The sequence below is a fragment of the Mus pahari genome, chromosome 10, assembly GCF_900095145.1.
Source record: "Mus pahari chromosome 10, PAHARI_EIJ_v1.1, whole genome shotgun sequence".
In the NCBI taxonomy this organism is placed as follows: Eukaryota; Metazoa; Chordata; class Mammalia; order Rodentia; family Muridae; genus Mus; species Mus pahari.
The window spans coordinates 27,262,473-27,278,543 of NC_034599.1; the positions used below are offsets into that span (position 1 = coordinate 27,262,473).

Sequence of the window (16,071 nt, forward strand, 5' to 3'; positions counted from 1 at the left end):
TTCTTCTTCTTCTTCTTCTTCTTCTTCTTCTTCTTCTTCTTCTTCTTCTTCTTCTTCTTCTTCTTCTTCTTCTTCTGACAGAAGGGTCTACACAGCAAGAAAGTGACTGCCTCAGAACAGAGAAGATATGGCTGGCCAGGCAGCCACAGTATTACAAAGACAGAGACTGGATGTCTCATATCCCTAGGAGCAGGGAAGAGGAGCTCAGGTTCTCTGTGAGAACAGAGCAGGGTCATGATCACACCGTGGCTGCACCTCTGATGCTAAGTGGATGCTGTTTTGAGACATTAGGTCTGTGGTCATCTATTGTGAATAAATGGAAACAGGGCAGAGATAGATGCTCAGCATAGGATCTACTGGTCCCTAACCAGGTCACTTCAGTTCACAGATACTGAGTGCACCACTTGTCAAGGAAGGTGAGCAGTGGATCCTAAGGCCAAGGGTGAGAGCTCATGAGCCCATGGCTCCATACCCTTCATAGTGAGGGAGATTGTTTTTGTCTTCGTTTTGCAAAAGGGAAAAATGGGAGCTTCAAAATCTCACCAAGGGCGCACGGTGTGGTTATTATCTTTAAGCCCCCACCCCACACATACAAGGCTGTGCTGGCGAGTAAACTCTGTAGATTCGGATTCCTCCACTTTCCACACCACAGTTAGGAACCCCTTGCCTCATCTCCCAAGACAGTGTCTGGAGAACTCTCTTAGAATGCTTCCTTTTGGCTGGTTCACCTCCGGCAGAACTAGGGCAGGGGCTGTGAACAGTCCCTCTGGTCAGGGCTGGCCTGCACAGTTTGCTTCCGTCCTGTTCCTGAGAGGCTGCCCCTCACCAGGAACCACCTGAAGCAACAAAGTGTAGAGATGCTTTGGGGAGGAAGCAGGGCCCCATGGGCAGTGGGGCCAAGAAAGCCAGAGAGGGAGGGCAATTCTGAGCAGTGGAGCTGGACATTAGAATGTGGTCCCCGAGCAGGGCGTTTGGGAGCCCTTAAAACCTGAAACCTCAGAACTCAGTGTGAACCCAGGAGTCCTGAGACCTGGCACTTTCAGCCTGGCCTTGCAGAATGTGACAGACAGAGGTTTTTAACACCCTCCCAGCCCAGAGGACAGCATGCCTACTGGCTCAAAACATGGCGGTGCATGCCTTAATTCCAATACTCAGAAAGCAGAGGCAGGCAGATCTCTGAGTTTGAAGACAGCCAGGGCTAAAACAGAGAAACCCTGTCTCTGAAATCCAAACCAAGCCAACCAACCAACCAACCAAACACACACACAATCCTCTTCTCACATCTTTTCTGGCCACCCAGCTGTCAGGAGAAAAGCTCCAGATACATACAGACTTCCCCAGCTGGACACAGAACCCATGGCAAGACTGCCAGACGCCAGGGGTGGATGAGGAAGCGGTGACAGAGGTACTGTCCCTGGAACAGTGGATAAGCAGGGCTCAGGGGTCTGGGTGGGGGTGGCTTGGTACAATTCAATACTAGACAAGCCCCAGTCTCCTCATCTTGTGGTCTCTTCCTTAAGGAGAGACTAGACTATACTCCCCCATCCCCCAAGAACCTATGTGCAAACAAACCACACCAAAAAGTTGGCTTTTCCCTAAGGGCTAATCTTGATTTCCCAGCTTTTCAAACATATTCTTAAAGTGAAACCCTTTTTTAGAGCACTCTGAGGCTTAATGGCACAAAGAACGGCAGAAATAAATCTTTAAAAACCCAACAGGGACTTCGATGAGAAATCTCATCATGTTGTAGCTATTGGGTTTATCAACTTAGGTGAGGTCTATTCTTGAATTCCTGGCTTGTATGACTGGGTCAGTTTGGGTCACAGCACGTAAGGTACTAAGTATGAAAGCTCAAGGGAACGAGACACAAGGCTTTATCCAGCCAGCCAGGCAATTAGTCAGTTAATGAGTTCCCACTTAATACTTGTGTTTTGCTGGGCCCTGGGGGTAGAGGAACCTAGAAGCTTACCACACTAGCTTTGATATGCCTTCCATTTGCGGGAACTATTGTTGAAATGCATGTTCTGACTGAGTCTGGGTGTTTTCCTCATTTTGAGTCTGCGTTTTTCCCAAGGTGTCCCAGTGACATCATTGCTCATGGCCTTCAGTGTCTTCCTGAGACACAGGGCTGCCTCCACCCTGAGTGCACAGGGCAACCAGGTCTGGTTTTGGGGTCTTCTCTTAGTCAAGTGAGTGAAGACTACAGTTTTATTCTCTGCTTTCAACCAGTGCATGGGACTCCAGGGAACACAATGACCAACAGGTCAGCTCTGTAGAGAATGACATGAAATCCAGGGCACTGTTCTAAACTTGGTGTGGCTGAGGAGGTGAGGGAGGGTCGGCCGAGCTGTCACACAGAGAGTGCCTACAGGGGAACTGAGCAACAACACCTTGGCAAGAGGGCCAAGCAGGACTAACAGCCCAGGAATCCAATGCCTAGCCTGTCTCTGCTGGGTGCCTATGTCCTGTATCATCTCACACACATCTCTGGAGTCCCTTTTAATAGTTTGATTTTGCAAATCACAAAATCAGTCAGTTAGCAGCTTGCTTAAGGCTGCAGTGTCTGAGTGGCCGGGTTCCTTTTCACATGCTCTGAGTGCTGGCTGCCTCCCTGTAAGCCCCCAGAGTCTGACCAAGATGCTCTGTGCTCCCATGGCTTCAAGACAAGCTGACCCAGCTTGCAGTCAGATGGACGGACACCTGATCTGTGTCAGGAAGCCAGTTAAATTAAGACTGACTGCTGTGTTTCCCAGGTTGTCAGAGGCCTGGCTACTTCTCTGCTTGCTCTCCAGGGCTGTCTTCTCTGCCTTTGCCTTTCCCTCCTGATACCCCAGGAGCCATAGGTCAGCATCCCCTGCTCTCAAGTGTCCCTCATTGTTCCAAGGAGATCGAGAGCCCCTACGGTCCATGGAGCTTCAACTCTCCTGACAGACTCACTAACACTGCCCTCCTTTTCCTCTCAGAAGCGTCTGCTTAGAGAGCGGACCCTACAAAGGAGACCATCTGTGGTAGCCACTCTTTACATCCTTAACACCCACCCCTGGGTTACTCTTCATCTGAGAGAGTCTGCCTCTGCCAGGAGCCAAGGCAAATAAAATACTTCACTCCTCCTGAATGCTCTGCCGAGGGCACTGTGCATGCTGGCAGCAAACAGTAGCCATGATGAGCGCTAAACTCCTCCACCTACAAAAGCAAGGTATGAGAGGCCGGGGAGTCGCGGCTGTGCTGGGCTCTCCCTGGAAGGACGCTGCATAGCTACTAATCAGACTGATGCAGATTGCAGCCTTTCTGACATTTTTAATTCAGATGTCACGTTTTCTCACACCCCGTTTTGCATTTTTTAAATATGGGGACTTACCATCCCAGGCTGGCCTCAAGCCAACCAGGAACTTGAACCTTCTGATCCCCCTGTCTCCACCTCCGGAGTGCGGTTGGGATTGTAAGTTTGTGTCTCTAAACCTGGTTGGCGTTGGATGATTTCTATAGAGACTTGAAATACTTGATTCTCTTTAGCCTAGGAAAAAAGCAATCATCCAAACAGATGGTAAATGTAAACAAAATTGTTGTGAGCTCATGGGACGTAGGAAGGCACGGTGGGGACTGTGGCAAGTCGAGTCCACGTGCACGTCCGGAAGGATTGTCCTGACAGTATGCTGAGGCTCCACTACTTTCCTCTTAGAAAATCTGGAAATGAAAAGATCTGAAGACAGAACTGGGCATGTCGGCATATGGCTCTCACCCCGGCACCGGGGTGGCAGAAGCAGGCGGGTGGTAAGTGGGAGAGCAGCCTTGCTTACATAGCAAGTTCTAGACCAGGCTAGGCTATGTAGTGAGACTCTGTCTCAAGTTTTTCAAAAAGCAGACTGAAAAGGGGAAATCGTATTTTATGTGGTGATAATGAACTCAACATTGGAAACACCGTGCAAGGTAAGGGAAAGGCGTCTGTGAGGCACGGTTGGGCTGTTGTCTCTAAGTTACGTTTCTGGGCTACTGAGCTGGAGAGGGTCCTTCTCCCAGGAAAGGTAGGCTGTACTTTGAGTGACAGAGGTCCTGGGACTAAGGGCTCAAGTGATGCACACATTTATCTCAAAGCTTTTCTCTTCTTGTTAGTGCCACAAGCACAGGCAGGCAGTCAGTCGGGGCAGAAAAGAGCAAGGGCTTCTTCGATCTGGGCACACTCCCCAACAGAGCGAGGTCAAGGGCTGGCTCCTCTGTTCTCACCAGCCCTGTCAACTTCCTACAGTCTTGTCCTCCCAGTCCATTCTGCCATGCAGTTGGCTTGCTAGGGCACTCTCTACCCCAAGAGTGTACCTTTTCTTCACCAGCCAGCACCCCTTCTAGAGGGCTGCAGAGACCAGCGCACTAGGCACTGGACCGTGGTCCTGCATTTTATTAATGGTGGCAGCAGGGTTCTCATTGAAACTGGAAGTCCTTCAGGGAAGCTGTCCGGACAAGGACAAGCGAGTAGAGCAGGTGACCTCTCTGCTACCTTCTGTCTCAGATGCAGTGGATGCTGATCAGCCAGTCACGGTGGCATGGCAGGAAAGGAGCTGGGTGCAGTTCCCAGTGCGTATACCTTGGGGACTGCTATTTCCTAGGGACTCACGAGAGCCTGGGGAGTGTGTGGTTCTCTTATCTCTGCTCTGAGCAGAAGGCTCTAGGCAGAGGCTCTCCCAGAGCCATAGTGCTAAGATTATGTGTGCCTTTAGAGGGGAGTGAGCATAGGCCATGCTCCAGGAGCAGGGCAAAGGGCACTCAGTGGAGTGTAGAGCCCGGGACAGTGTGACTCTAGGAATAGCTGGTGTCAGAAGGGACTCGTCATCATCCATCATCGCTGCAGGTGGGCGGGGCTGTGGTTGCTGGGTTCTGGGATGAGAAGAACTCCATAAAAGGGAGCTGTGAGCGGAGGCCTGGGCTAGCTCCTCTCCACCAGCTCTGCTCAGACGCAGTTCTTGGGCATCTGTCAGACTTGCCTTCTCTTCTGCTCTGGACACCCTTGGCCTGCACCCTACCTACCTCTGAGAGCCCCCCAAATGGTTTCAGCCAAATGACTATTGAGTCAAGCTGGGGAGGAAGGCAGAGGACTGAAGCTGCTGCAGTTACTCAGTTGCTCTTCTTTTGGACTTATCCAAGGCATCCTCAGAAACAGGCGTCTGTGCCGTGGTCCCCATGGCTTCAGACTCTTCCCACTTTAATTTCAGCACATGTCCAGTGTATCTCTTGTAGCAGGTTGTACCACCGACTTCCTTACAGAAAAGCTCTGGAAGTGTGTGTGTGTGTGTGTGTGTGTGTGTGTGTGCATGCGTGTGTTTGTGTGTGTGCCTGTGGGGGGGGCTGTGTGTGCATGCATGCACAAGTATGCATGCAAACGGACAACTCTGAACTGGGGGCTTTGCCTTTGTGATCTTGACAAGTGTGTAATAACTGTTATGCACCCTTATGCAGATAGAGTCTGGGATTCAGAGCAGGCAGGGGACTCACCTGAGGCCATATAACAACAAGAAGCAGAGACCAGAATTGTAATTCTGCCTCTCCTGGCTACAGCTGTTCCCTGGGTCACATGTTATCCAGTAGGTCCCCATCCCTCGTCTCTTGCCTTGTAAAAACTGAAAAGTGTCCATGGAAGTCATACCATCTTATCAGGAGATCCCATTCTGCCAAATCCCAGTGTAATATCCCTGCCCACTTGACTTTAATTGGCATGGGTCGAGAGCAGGTAGGGTAAGAAACAATACCGACTGACTGGTACAACTAACTACCTTACAGACTTATCACCATGGGATAGCAGTGGCTTCTGCAGTTCTATTGGGTTCTCCAAAAGTTCTTTCTCTGGCTCATGAGACTCTGATAACATTAGTCCATTGTAGAATTGCAGAGTGGAGGTCCCTGAGAGACCATGAGCACTGCCCCTCTTCCTGGGAAGATACCCTCAGAAACACTGAGGATGTAATGGGACACTGAATGATTTCACAGCAGGTCTCACAGGGGGCCCTGACCTCTCCTTGCACAACAAAAGGGTCAGGTGGTTCCAGAAAGTGAGCCTGGGGTCTTCAGAGCCCCAGGCTACCTGTGAAGGAGGTGACTGGCTGCTGGCTCCCACAGCTTCCTTAGGCAATTCCCTATGTACCACCTGCCTCAGGAAGTCATAAATCTTCCTGCATCAGCTCCTGGGGGCTGGCAAGAAATAAGAACCCAATTAGAAGTGGTGTGGACTAATCCCCAGGCCATCTTGTCATTATCGAAACAAAAATACTGAGAGTTTGTGATTAAGATAAAAAGCCGAGAAGGGACTAAGTAGTGTTTGTAAGCTTTCTAGGGAGCTGGCCTTCCTGTCTGCAACTGTGAGAGAGAAGAGACACAGCATTCTCCTTACAGATTTCAGTCCATCAGAGTAAATACAAAGACAAAAAAAAAAAAAAAAAAAAAAAAAAAAAAAGATGTAAGTACATCGTGGAGAGGACTGACTGCCAGCTCCCTTAAGCTGGGAAATTTTATGGCTCGCCCTGGAGAGCCGCTGAGGACTACCCACAGCTCCTCACATCCATTCACTTTGATACGTGGCTGTGGTGTGCTTGCAGATTCCACAGGCAGTCTCCCTATCCCCTGCAGAAGATGCACGAAAAAGCACGCATAAAGGGGGTTGAAAATCAAATCAATTCATTTCACATTTACTCCACACTTGTATCCATAGTTTTTCTTTGTGAGCCCCCTATGCCTATGAAAGCAAATAGAGTAATTCTAATACATTTCTTCCTTGTAACCCCGCACTGTATGAATTCTGCATTAAATAATAAAGAGGATTAATAATTAAGTCAAAGTGAAAAACCCCTTGTTTCCTCTCTGAGGCCTGGGGGGGACAGATTTCCTTGGCTGGTGCCAATTCCTGAAGTATGACTAGACAGGATCACACAGACTGCAAAGAGGAAACAGCAAGAAGGCAGGCGAGGAGAATAAACACATGTTTATGTAAAGGTGACAAGCTTGGGTGTGAGAGGGCAAAAACTGGGCCAGGCGTGGGGAAGAACCAGGGAGCCAGGGTACAGTAGGTATGGCCCCCAGAATTACAGCTGAAACCTACCGGATGCAGGTGAGCCTTGTACACTAATTATTAACATTTCCTCTAGGTTCCACCCCATAGTTTCCTGGCAACAACCAGGTATGTCTGACTCACTCTAAAAGGGGCTACTTGCCCCCCTCCTCACTTTCTTCTCTTGTTCTATTGCTCTCTTGCTCTCTTCCCCTCTTCCCCCCTCTGCCCCTTCTCTCCCCATTTCCCTCCCCTTCTCCCTCTCTCTCCATGTGTTCATGGCTAGCCTCTACTCCTCTTCTCTCTCTCTGTCTCTACTACCCCTTCAACTCCCCTCTCCATGCCCTAAATAAACTCTATTCTATACTAGTCCATCATGTGGCTGGTCCCTCAGAGGGAAGGGATGCCTCGGCATGGGCCCGCAGGGGTACCTCCTTACCCCTCCTCGCACCATAACATGCCGCCACCAAACATATCCCTTTTTTTTCTTTTTATAAAACACAACAACTATCAAGCATAGACCCCACTCTCTGTGATGGCCCTGTCTAGGCTAGCCCAGCCTTGAACCTATAGGAGGAAAGGAACGGAGACTCCACATCTAGTTTCTCTTTCCTTCCTTCTGCCCATACAGTGCTAAGGATGAACCAGGCTTCCTGCACACTAGGCTAGTACTTTGCCCTAAACTGTGCACATTCTGGATTTCAGTTTCCAGTCTGCTAAAGAGTCACAGCCCAGTGTGACCAGGCCAGCACCAGTTTAGCCTCAGCTGCTCGCTCTACCTGGACAGACAGCAGTCCCTGCCCCGTCCTCCTCCAAACTCTCCATCTGCCAGGACAGCCTGTGGACTCAAGCATGAGACGACTTGATGGCACACATGAGGTACAAGTAATTGTGAGCTTCCAAATATGGGTGCTGGGAACCAAGTTCCATTCCACCCAAAGAGCAATGCACGTTCTTAACCACTCTTTATACATCTCCTTGACTTTAAAAAAAAAAAAAAAGTTAACTAAGCACATCACTACTCTGTGACGTAGAAATTGTATTACTGGGCATTCACTGTGGAAAAATAGAAACGTAGGTAGGTTCACATAAAACCAGTTCATCAATATTAATAGAAGCACTGTTAATAACAATTCTGAACTGTGACCAACTCAGATGACTTTAAATGGGTACATGACTAAATAAACTGTGATGTTTTCATACAGTGGGCCCTCAGCAACAACTTACACACAAACATACATGTACACATACAAGCACAAACACACAGAGACACACACAGACACACAGAAGGAATCCAAATTTCCAGGTAATTGTATTGACTGGGAACAATCTCCTTATTGTTATCACATTCATATTACATTCTTGGTATTACAGAAAAAAAAGAAAGAAATAAGAGGCGGACTAGTGAGCCGGGTGTGGTGGCACATGCCTTTAATCCCAGCACTCGGGAGGCAGAGGCAGGCGGATTTCTGAGTTCGAGGCCAGCCTGGTCTACAAAGTGAGTTCCAGGACAGCCAGGACTACACAGAGAAACCCTGTCTCAAAAAACCAAAAAAAAAAAAAAAAAAAAAAAAGAGGCGGACTAGTAGCTGCCAGGGTTGAGGGGTGGGTAGGGCGACTGGGGAGGCATACAACATGCCCATATGTATAGGTGTACTGGCAACCATTTGGTGAGTTTTATGATATGAGAGAAAGAGGGTAAGGATATGGTAGTGTGCCCTGGTGGTTATTGCTTACACTGCATACGAATCTATAGTGATCTTAAAAAAAAAAAAAAGTTTAATGAGAGTGAGAGTAGCTGGAGGGAAAGATGCAAGGTGAGGAAGAGAGGGAGGGGGAGGGGAAATGAAATGGTGCTGGTGTAAGTGTTTATCAGGAGTAGAGGGACAGCCACAGATGAGGCTGGGCTCGGCTCCCCAGGACTGTTATGTCCAGCTCCAGGAGCCCCAATTTTCAGCCCCTGCTCTTCCATCCTGTTCCCTTCCTGTCTTGTGTCTACTGATGCTCATTCCTCTGCCAGCCACTCCTCCTGGCCACTAGCAGATCTGTTTTTGCCAGGCCTTATAGAAGCCTTCCCTGTATGCCCTCCATGAGGCCGCCCTGCTGGCCACTCTCTACCTGTGTCTCTTTGGTCACCTGCCAACCAGGCTGTAAGTCACACACACCCCTCTCAGGGACGAGCAGGCAAGTTGTACAAACGACTCTGTCTTCTATCTCAAGCACTTGCATAAGGCATGGGCTTCACTTCACTTGCAGTCTGAAGCGACGTGAGTGACTTTCTCTGGTTCACGTGATAAAGATGGGCTTACAAACAAGCAAGCCTACCTGACGAGGGCAGGGCAGGCTGCTGTTCAGCGAGGTTTCTGTGCTTTATGAAAGTTCGCTGGCTCTCTTGATAGCTTTTCTTTGTAAAGGGCCCTAGGGACCTGGACATCCATGGCTTCTCTGGCGTTAGAGACAACCACCTTCTTAGGGCAGAGGTAGTACCATATGTGGGTTGCTTTTCTGATCCACTGTCCACCAACCGTAAGTAATGAATTCTTAGTGGCCAGAGCTGGTGTCGAGATAGCTGAGAGATAGAATCTTAGCACACAGCCTCAGCCCCAAATGGCCTCTGAGTCCTCTTGGTTCTTGCTTTGCCCCTTTCCCACTAAGGTCTCCCTAGTTGTAAGACTGGGAGCCTGGGGTGGGAGAGAAGCTGAGAGACAGGCAGCAATTCCCAGCTTAAACAGCTAAGTCTACCTGCCCATCCCCGCCCTGCTCCGTCTGCTTTATCATCTCTCTCAGACTCTGGTCAGCCTATGCACTCATCCTTGGAGACCAGGAACAGCTGTTGCTAACCTGCTAACTGATCAGATTATCCCTGACCATTGCTCCCAGCCTGCTCTGGTCTGGACTGACAGTAGAACTTAAGATTTAACCTCTAGCCAGGATCTCCAGCGTCCTGTGTGACATTTAGCTTTCACACAGCTCTTGGCAAAGGTTGATGTCACCCTGGGCTCCGTGGACAAGAATAACTCCCTTATCAGGAAGTCAAGGTAGGCGGGACCAGACACCCAGGACAGCCACCCAGTCCCTCCCATTGCCTTTCCTCTGTTGGCTTTTAAAATAATCTCATAGAAATCCTCTTCCTAAATTGCTTTGGGGAAAAAAAATACATTTAGGTAAATTTATTCACACTTCTCCCTGTAATTCTTTGTATCTATCTGAACTCTCGCTCTCCTGTCTCTAGAGGGGAGAAAAGGAAGACAGAGAGAAGGGAAAAGTTCTCCATGGCTTATGAGAGGCTTAGTACTCAGATGATGATGGGTCCCCTCAGAAGCACTGCTTCTCAGTGACCAGTTGACACATAGTGAAAAGCTTAATCTAAAAATGGCTACACTGAGCCACTCATAGATCCCTGCCCCCAACTCAATTTTGCCCCATTGTCCTCGATCCCCAGTCTAAAATTTTGGTCAGTATTTGCTTGGAAAAATACAGGCAAGCTTTAGCTAATGTTCTCTTAAGTGGAAAACAACCCTGAGCAAATGACTACATTCGAAAAGCTCCAACAATAATGTATTCTTGGTGCGTGCTAGGTGATCAACTGGATGCTGAGCTGGTTTTTAAATAGTGTTCAGAAGTGGATCGAGTTTTCAGGTATTTGAACTTCCAGCATACCCTCTGGTGGCTTGGTCCCAGAAGGTATTCAGAATCCCAGCATCTTAGGAGGGAGTGGGAACCAGAGACCAAGCACACTGCTATGCATTAAACTTCATCACAGATGACCACAGCAGCCTTAGAAGGCTCCTCAATTGAATTCATGGATCAGAAACCCAGCCATACACTTGTAAGGTCCCTTACAGAGGGATCTTGCAGCCTGTGCTTCATGTAGCAGAGGAACCAAGGCCAACAGGATACAGTCACAAGGATATGTTGTTATGTCCATGGGATCCAGGAAAAGAGGTGTTCTGAATGCCAGGATACAGAAAGCAGCCTCAGGGGAATCTACACTGGGGGAATCCTTCTGAGATCTGACTTTATACAGAGTAGGAATTTCTGCTTTGGGACAACTCTGGGCAGAAGGGATGACCAACTCCATCCATCTCCTGCTCTCCCTCCTGCTTTCTCTCCTCCCACAACTGACCTGCTTGCTAGATGGAGCATAGAACGCACTCATTTTATGCTTAAAGCAGATGTGCTCTTAAGCAAGAAGTGCTGCTTTGGCGGGCCCCCGGCCAGCAGTAGGTAGCCATCTTGGAGAGGCGGTGGCAGAGTGGTGGGCGCTTTTGCTGTTGGGCAGCTAGGTGGTCAGTGTGGGGAAGATGGCTGGGTGCTGTTGGAGGATGAAGTTATCTCTGGGCTAGCACCTCTTTCAGTGGTGGTCTGAGGCTGCCATGTGCTCAAGTACACCCTGTTCCCTAGGACTCCCACTGGGAGCTGAGCCTTCCCCTGTAAGATAAGTATATCGGAGACCTGCTCAAAAGTCTATGGTCCCAAGGAGTCTAGCCAAGCCTTTGATGGCACAGCCCAATTTCATCCTTTTATAAATCCCACAGCATCACTGTGCTCAGTTCACCTGCCAGAGCCTGGGAAACCCTGGGATGGAACTCAATGTTTGTAAACCAGACATGGTGGCTCATGTAAACCAGACATGGTGGCTCGTGCCTCTAATCCCAGCACTCCAGAGGTGGGCAGGTGTCTGTGAGGTTAATCTGGTCTACATTTCGAGGTCTACATAGTTAGCCAGGTCTGTGATACCCTGTCTCTCAAATAACAAAGGAGGTGGAGAAAAACTGTTCCTAAGCAAAGGAGTGAATCCCAGGAAGATGGAACACCTTACAGGGTTAGTGTTTGGTAATAAGCTCTGGATTTGAAGCCAGGGGCTGGCGAGGACCCTGAAGATTAGAACCGCCCTTTAGGGCCCAGAGATCCTTTTGCTTTTGTTCCCTCTAGAAAGCAAGAAAACCTAGTTGTGCCCCCACAGGGCTTGCATCCAGAGGACCCTGTTCCAGCTCAACACCCCGGTTCTGTAAATATTAGCTGCTGCCCCCTACTTCTCCGAAGGAATTCCCATGCTCCGTATCCCAAGCAGCTTGCTTAGGAGAAAGAAGAGCTACACTTTGGAGTCAGATACTGAGGAGAATCTCCCTTTGTAATCTCAGTTACTCACCCTCTTGGAGCTGCCATTTCTATGCTGTGGAACAGGATTGCCAGTCTCCCTTGAACTGAGAAGAGTCTGAGTGAGCATTCATGCTCCCACTGCCTGGTGTTTGAAAGGTTCCCCTCTATAGCGTCCCGGGCTCTTGGTATGGATGCTGGGCAGGCTAGAGCCTCCACTGCCTTTTGGGAATATCCCATGAAATTTCGAGAAGCCAACGCTGAACACTGTCTCACAGTCCCAGGCTAGAAAAGCCCCCTCCTAGTGACCTGCCCTTGCCTTTGAAGGAGGCCCTGACAGAATCTGGTGCTACAGAGCAGATCTCTGAGGAGAGCCACCATCAGGAAAAAGCTACAGCTTGGCTTCCTCCAGCTTTTATCTTTAACCCTTCTTTTGAACAATCGCAGAAATGTTTTCAATAGAGGGAAAGCATGCAGGTAGTGACCAACGCTGAGAAGACTGGTATAGCAAAAAAAACAAAACAAAAAAACAAACAAACAAAAAACAGTTAGATTAAAAAGCAGCTAGGATAGAGAGTCTACAGTCCAGGGGATCGCCGGACCCGACCATCTCTGTCCCCACTTGAAGCTGTTTCTGGGAGCAAGGTTCTCCCTATCTCTTCTCAAGGCCTGGCCAAGCAAGCCAAAGCCGGAAGGTTTCAGTCGCGCAGGTATCCGGGTCTGGTTCTGGGAGCAGGACATTTATGGTCCTGGGGAGGTTGGACTCCTCATCTTGGGGCGGCTGGTAGCTAAGGCCAGCTTCAGTTTGTTGAACTTTGGACCGCCGGATCTTGTTACCATCCTGCCTCAACCGGACAGGCTCGGCAGGGGAAAGCCTGCTCTTAGAACCACAGGACACCTAGTGAGGGTCCGGCTTGGGGAGTCGCTGGGCTGGGGAGGGACGCAAGAGAAGGGAGACAACTTACTTGTAGCGCAGAGAGCTTCTCTGAACCCTTGGGGCTAACTTCTGGCGATCCTTCCAAGGCGGTGCAGGTGACTCTCAGGGCTCTCCAGGGGATTCCCTAGCCTCAGGCATTGCCTACGGACGGACGGGCAGCCGCCCTGAGCCACTCTGGTGTCGCAGGTCCAGCGAGCAGTGGCGTCTAAACCTCCTGCCCCTTCACCGGTCTGCCTCGCCCTTCTATCTAGAGAGAGCAGCGGGAGGCTCTCTGCTGTCCCTCTCCTCTCCGCCCTCCTCTCTTCACCCTCCCCATCTCCTCTCGTCCCCCCTCCCCACCCCTTCTCCTCCCTCTGTCCCCCTACAATTGAATCTCTGGATAGAACGCGATTTAAAGGGCCACAGGCAAAGGAGAACCACAAAGAAAGGCAGCAATGGGAGAAATGCTTGCACAATGGGGTATATGGTGGAGATGGGTGGGGGCTGTTGGTATCGGGGTCGCAGTCACTTGGGAAGGAGTCCGGTGCTGGACGCAGGGCCGGAGAGAGCAGCCAGCCTCCTCCCTACTCTCCTGCCCACTATTCCCCCTTCGCCACCTCCCTTGTTGATGCTCCCGTGCTTCTGGCCACGCTGAAGCGAGGGTCAGAGACCTGCGCCGCCGGATGTGTGTGAGAGCCTCCCGTGAATATGTGGGAAAGCTCACGTGTACATGTGTGTGTGTGTGTGTGTGTGTGTGTGATATAGCCCGCGTGTGTAAGCGCCCCCGCGCGAGTGTGAGCGCCCGCGTGCCTGTGTTTAGAGGGTGCGGAGGAGCAGACAGAAGAAACTCTTAGGGCAGAAAATGCAGGCTCAGAGCCTTGCAGGGAGGGACTGCTCAGTCACTCTGGGCACTTTGAGGGGGCTGTTGTCAGAAACTTCCCTGCCTATCTAGAAACCAGATGCAGCAGGCGGGGACATTCCCCTGGAAGTCCTGAGTGGAGTCACAGTCCAGGGGGGAACCTTAAGCTGTTACTGGGTCTGGCTCTTGAAGCTGGGACCTGATTATCACTGAAGGGGAAAGTCTAGAGAAAGGAGAAGGGAAGTGGGTCTTTCGTTGGGGCATTCTGCTTAGGGTAGTCTATAGGTAAGTGGGAAATGTATATGGCCTTCCCTTGAAAGGCAACTGAGACCTGAACCATCTTTAGGGAAGGGGGCTGGCCTTTCCTCCCACTCTCAACTTTCTTCTCTGTTCCCAAAAAGCTCTTTTTATAAAATATTAAAAATACAATGTCATTTCTGATGCGACATCCTGTGTACATTGTTGTCCTAAGACGTGTGCTGAATGGAAAAGCTGTTCGATGATGGCATTAAAAGGCACCCTGCCCCCGAATCCCCGTGTTCCCTGAAGCCTCCACCCACCTTCCAGTCCATTGTACATATTCTGTATCCACTTCTCTGCATAGCTCTCATGAATGTATTTCATTTTCTGTGTGACAGCCTCCATATGCAGACCACACTGGCTGCTGCTCTGGGGGCCTGAACATCCTTCCATCCGGGGAGGAATCCATTGTTAGTCTCCACCTCAGCCTAGATCTTTCTTCTTGCAGGCACAAACGCCCCTCTCCCTCTTTTGTGGACTGTTCTTGGCCTTGAGCATAGAGGGCTCTATTCTTCAATGAACCTTAGGAAAGACAGGAATGTCAGTGCACAGGGAGGGTTGCTGTCTGGGAGAACCAGCCGGTGGTTGTCTGCTGGTGCCTTCACTAGTCCCAACTCTGACCTCTCTCTGTTTGTTGCAGTCTTTGGGGTTCAGCACCCCAATGCCAGGCTTAGAGTAAGCTGTCTTTGGCCCTTTGAAACAACTCAACCTGACTGTGCTTGTATATCCCAGGCCCTAGCTATGGTGTTTGGGAGAATTATTTATCATGGGAATGATGACCACGATAGGGAAACTGCTTTATTCCATGACAAGGAGAAACATGCCTGGCGCTGAGTCAGACACGCATCTACGTGGTCTCGCAGGAAAGCAGCTCCCAGGAGCCACAGTCCTAGCCCAGGCAAACCGAGCTGTGTCCTTGGCTACTCGCGGTTGCCTACTCCATTAAACAGGGACCTACCTGTCTGTCCCTCAAGGGACTTTGACTTTCTTGGTGCTCATCCACTGTCCTGGTTAGGGTTACTACTACTACTACTACTACTACTACTACTACTACTACTACTACTACGCTGAAACACCACGAGCAAAAGCCAGTTAGGGAGGAGAGGGTTTATTCGGCTTCCACTTCCACATTCACAGTCCCACCGAAGAAAGTCAGGACAGGAACTCAAGCATGACAGGAACCTGGACGCAGGACCTGATGCAGAGGCCACGAAGGGTGTTGCTTACTGGCTTGTTCGTCATGGCTTGCTCAGTCTGATTTAATACAGAATCCAGGATCACCAGCCCAGGGGTGGGACTACCCACAGTGGGCTGGGCCCTCCGCCATCAGTCACTGGTTAAGAAGATACCCTACAGCCAGAGCTTATGGAGCCATTCTCATAGTTGAGGTCTCCTCCTTTCAGATGACATTAGCTTGTGTAAAGTTGCCATGAAACTAGCCAGCCCAGACATTAGGTGTTGGTTTAATGCTCAGTAGGGAGTCTTTAACTCTTTGGATTCCTGGTTGTAAGGAGTAGCTGGGCTGTGTTGCTCTGAGAGCCAGCTACACCCCACATGAAGCTTTTTGCGGAGTCTTGGCTTCATGTTCCACCATGTAGCAGCAGTGGCCTTTGGATTACTGCCTTGTGGTGGAACAAAGTGGAGCAAGAAGGTGCTGCAGAACAATCTACATCCAGTTTTTAGTGTAAGCCTAAAAAATGAGAGGTAGTGGGTGGGATTTTTAGTCCCAACTAGTGTTCAGAAATGTAGGGTGGTCTGGGAGTGTCCAGCCCAAGTCTGCGAGAGAGCACAAATGGCGTCTAAGGATAAATGACAAGGCTGATGGATGGCTTAGAACTACTTAGAACTGCTTAGACAGCCTGAAAGGTG

The 16,071-nt window shown here is 49.9% G+C and overlaps 1 protein-coding gene across 1 annotated transcript in view; it reads right to left on the reverse strand.

The window, feature by feature from the left end:
- The window catches only part of Kcnj5 (potassium voltage-gated channel subfamily J member 5), a 32,610-nt gene extending 19,279 nt beyond the window's left edge, over positions 1 to 13,331 (reverse strand). The window contains exon 1 of the mRNA XM_029543663.1: positions 13,093 to 13,331. The gene's annotated coding sequence lies outside the window, so the exon portion shown is untranslated. The remainder of the gene's footprint in view (positions 1 to 13,092) is intronic.
- Between the last annotated feature and the right edge of the window lie 2,740 nt (positions 13,332 to 16,071).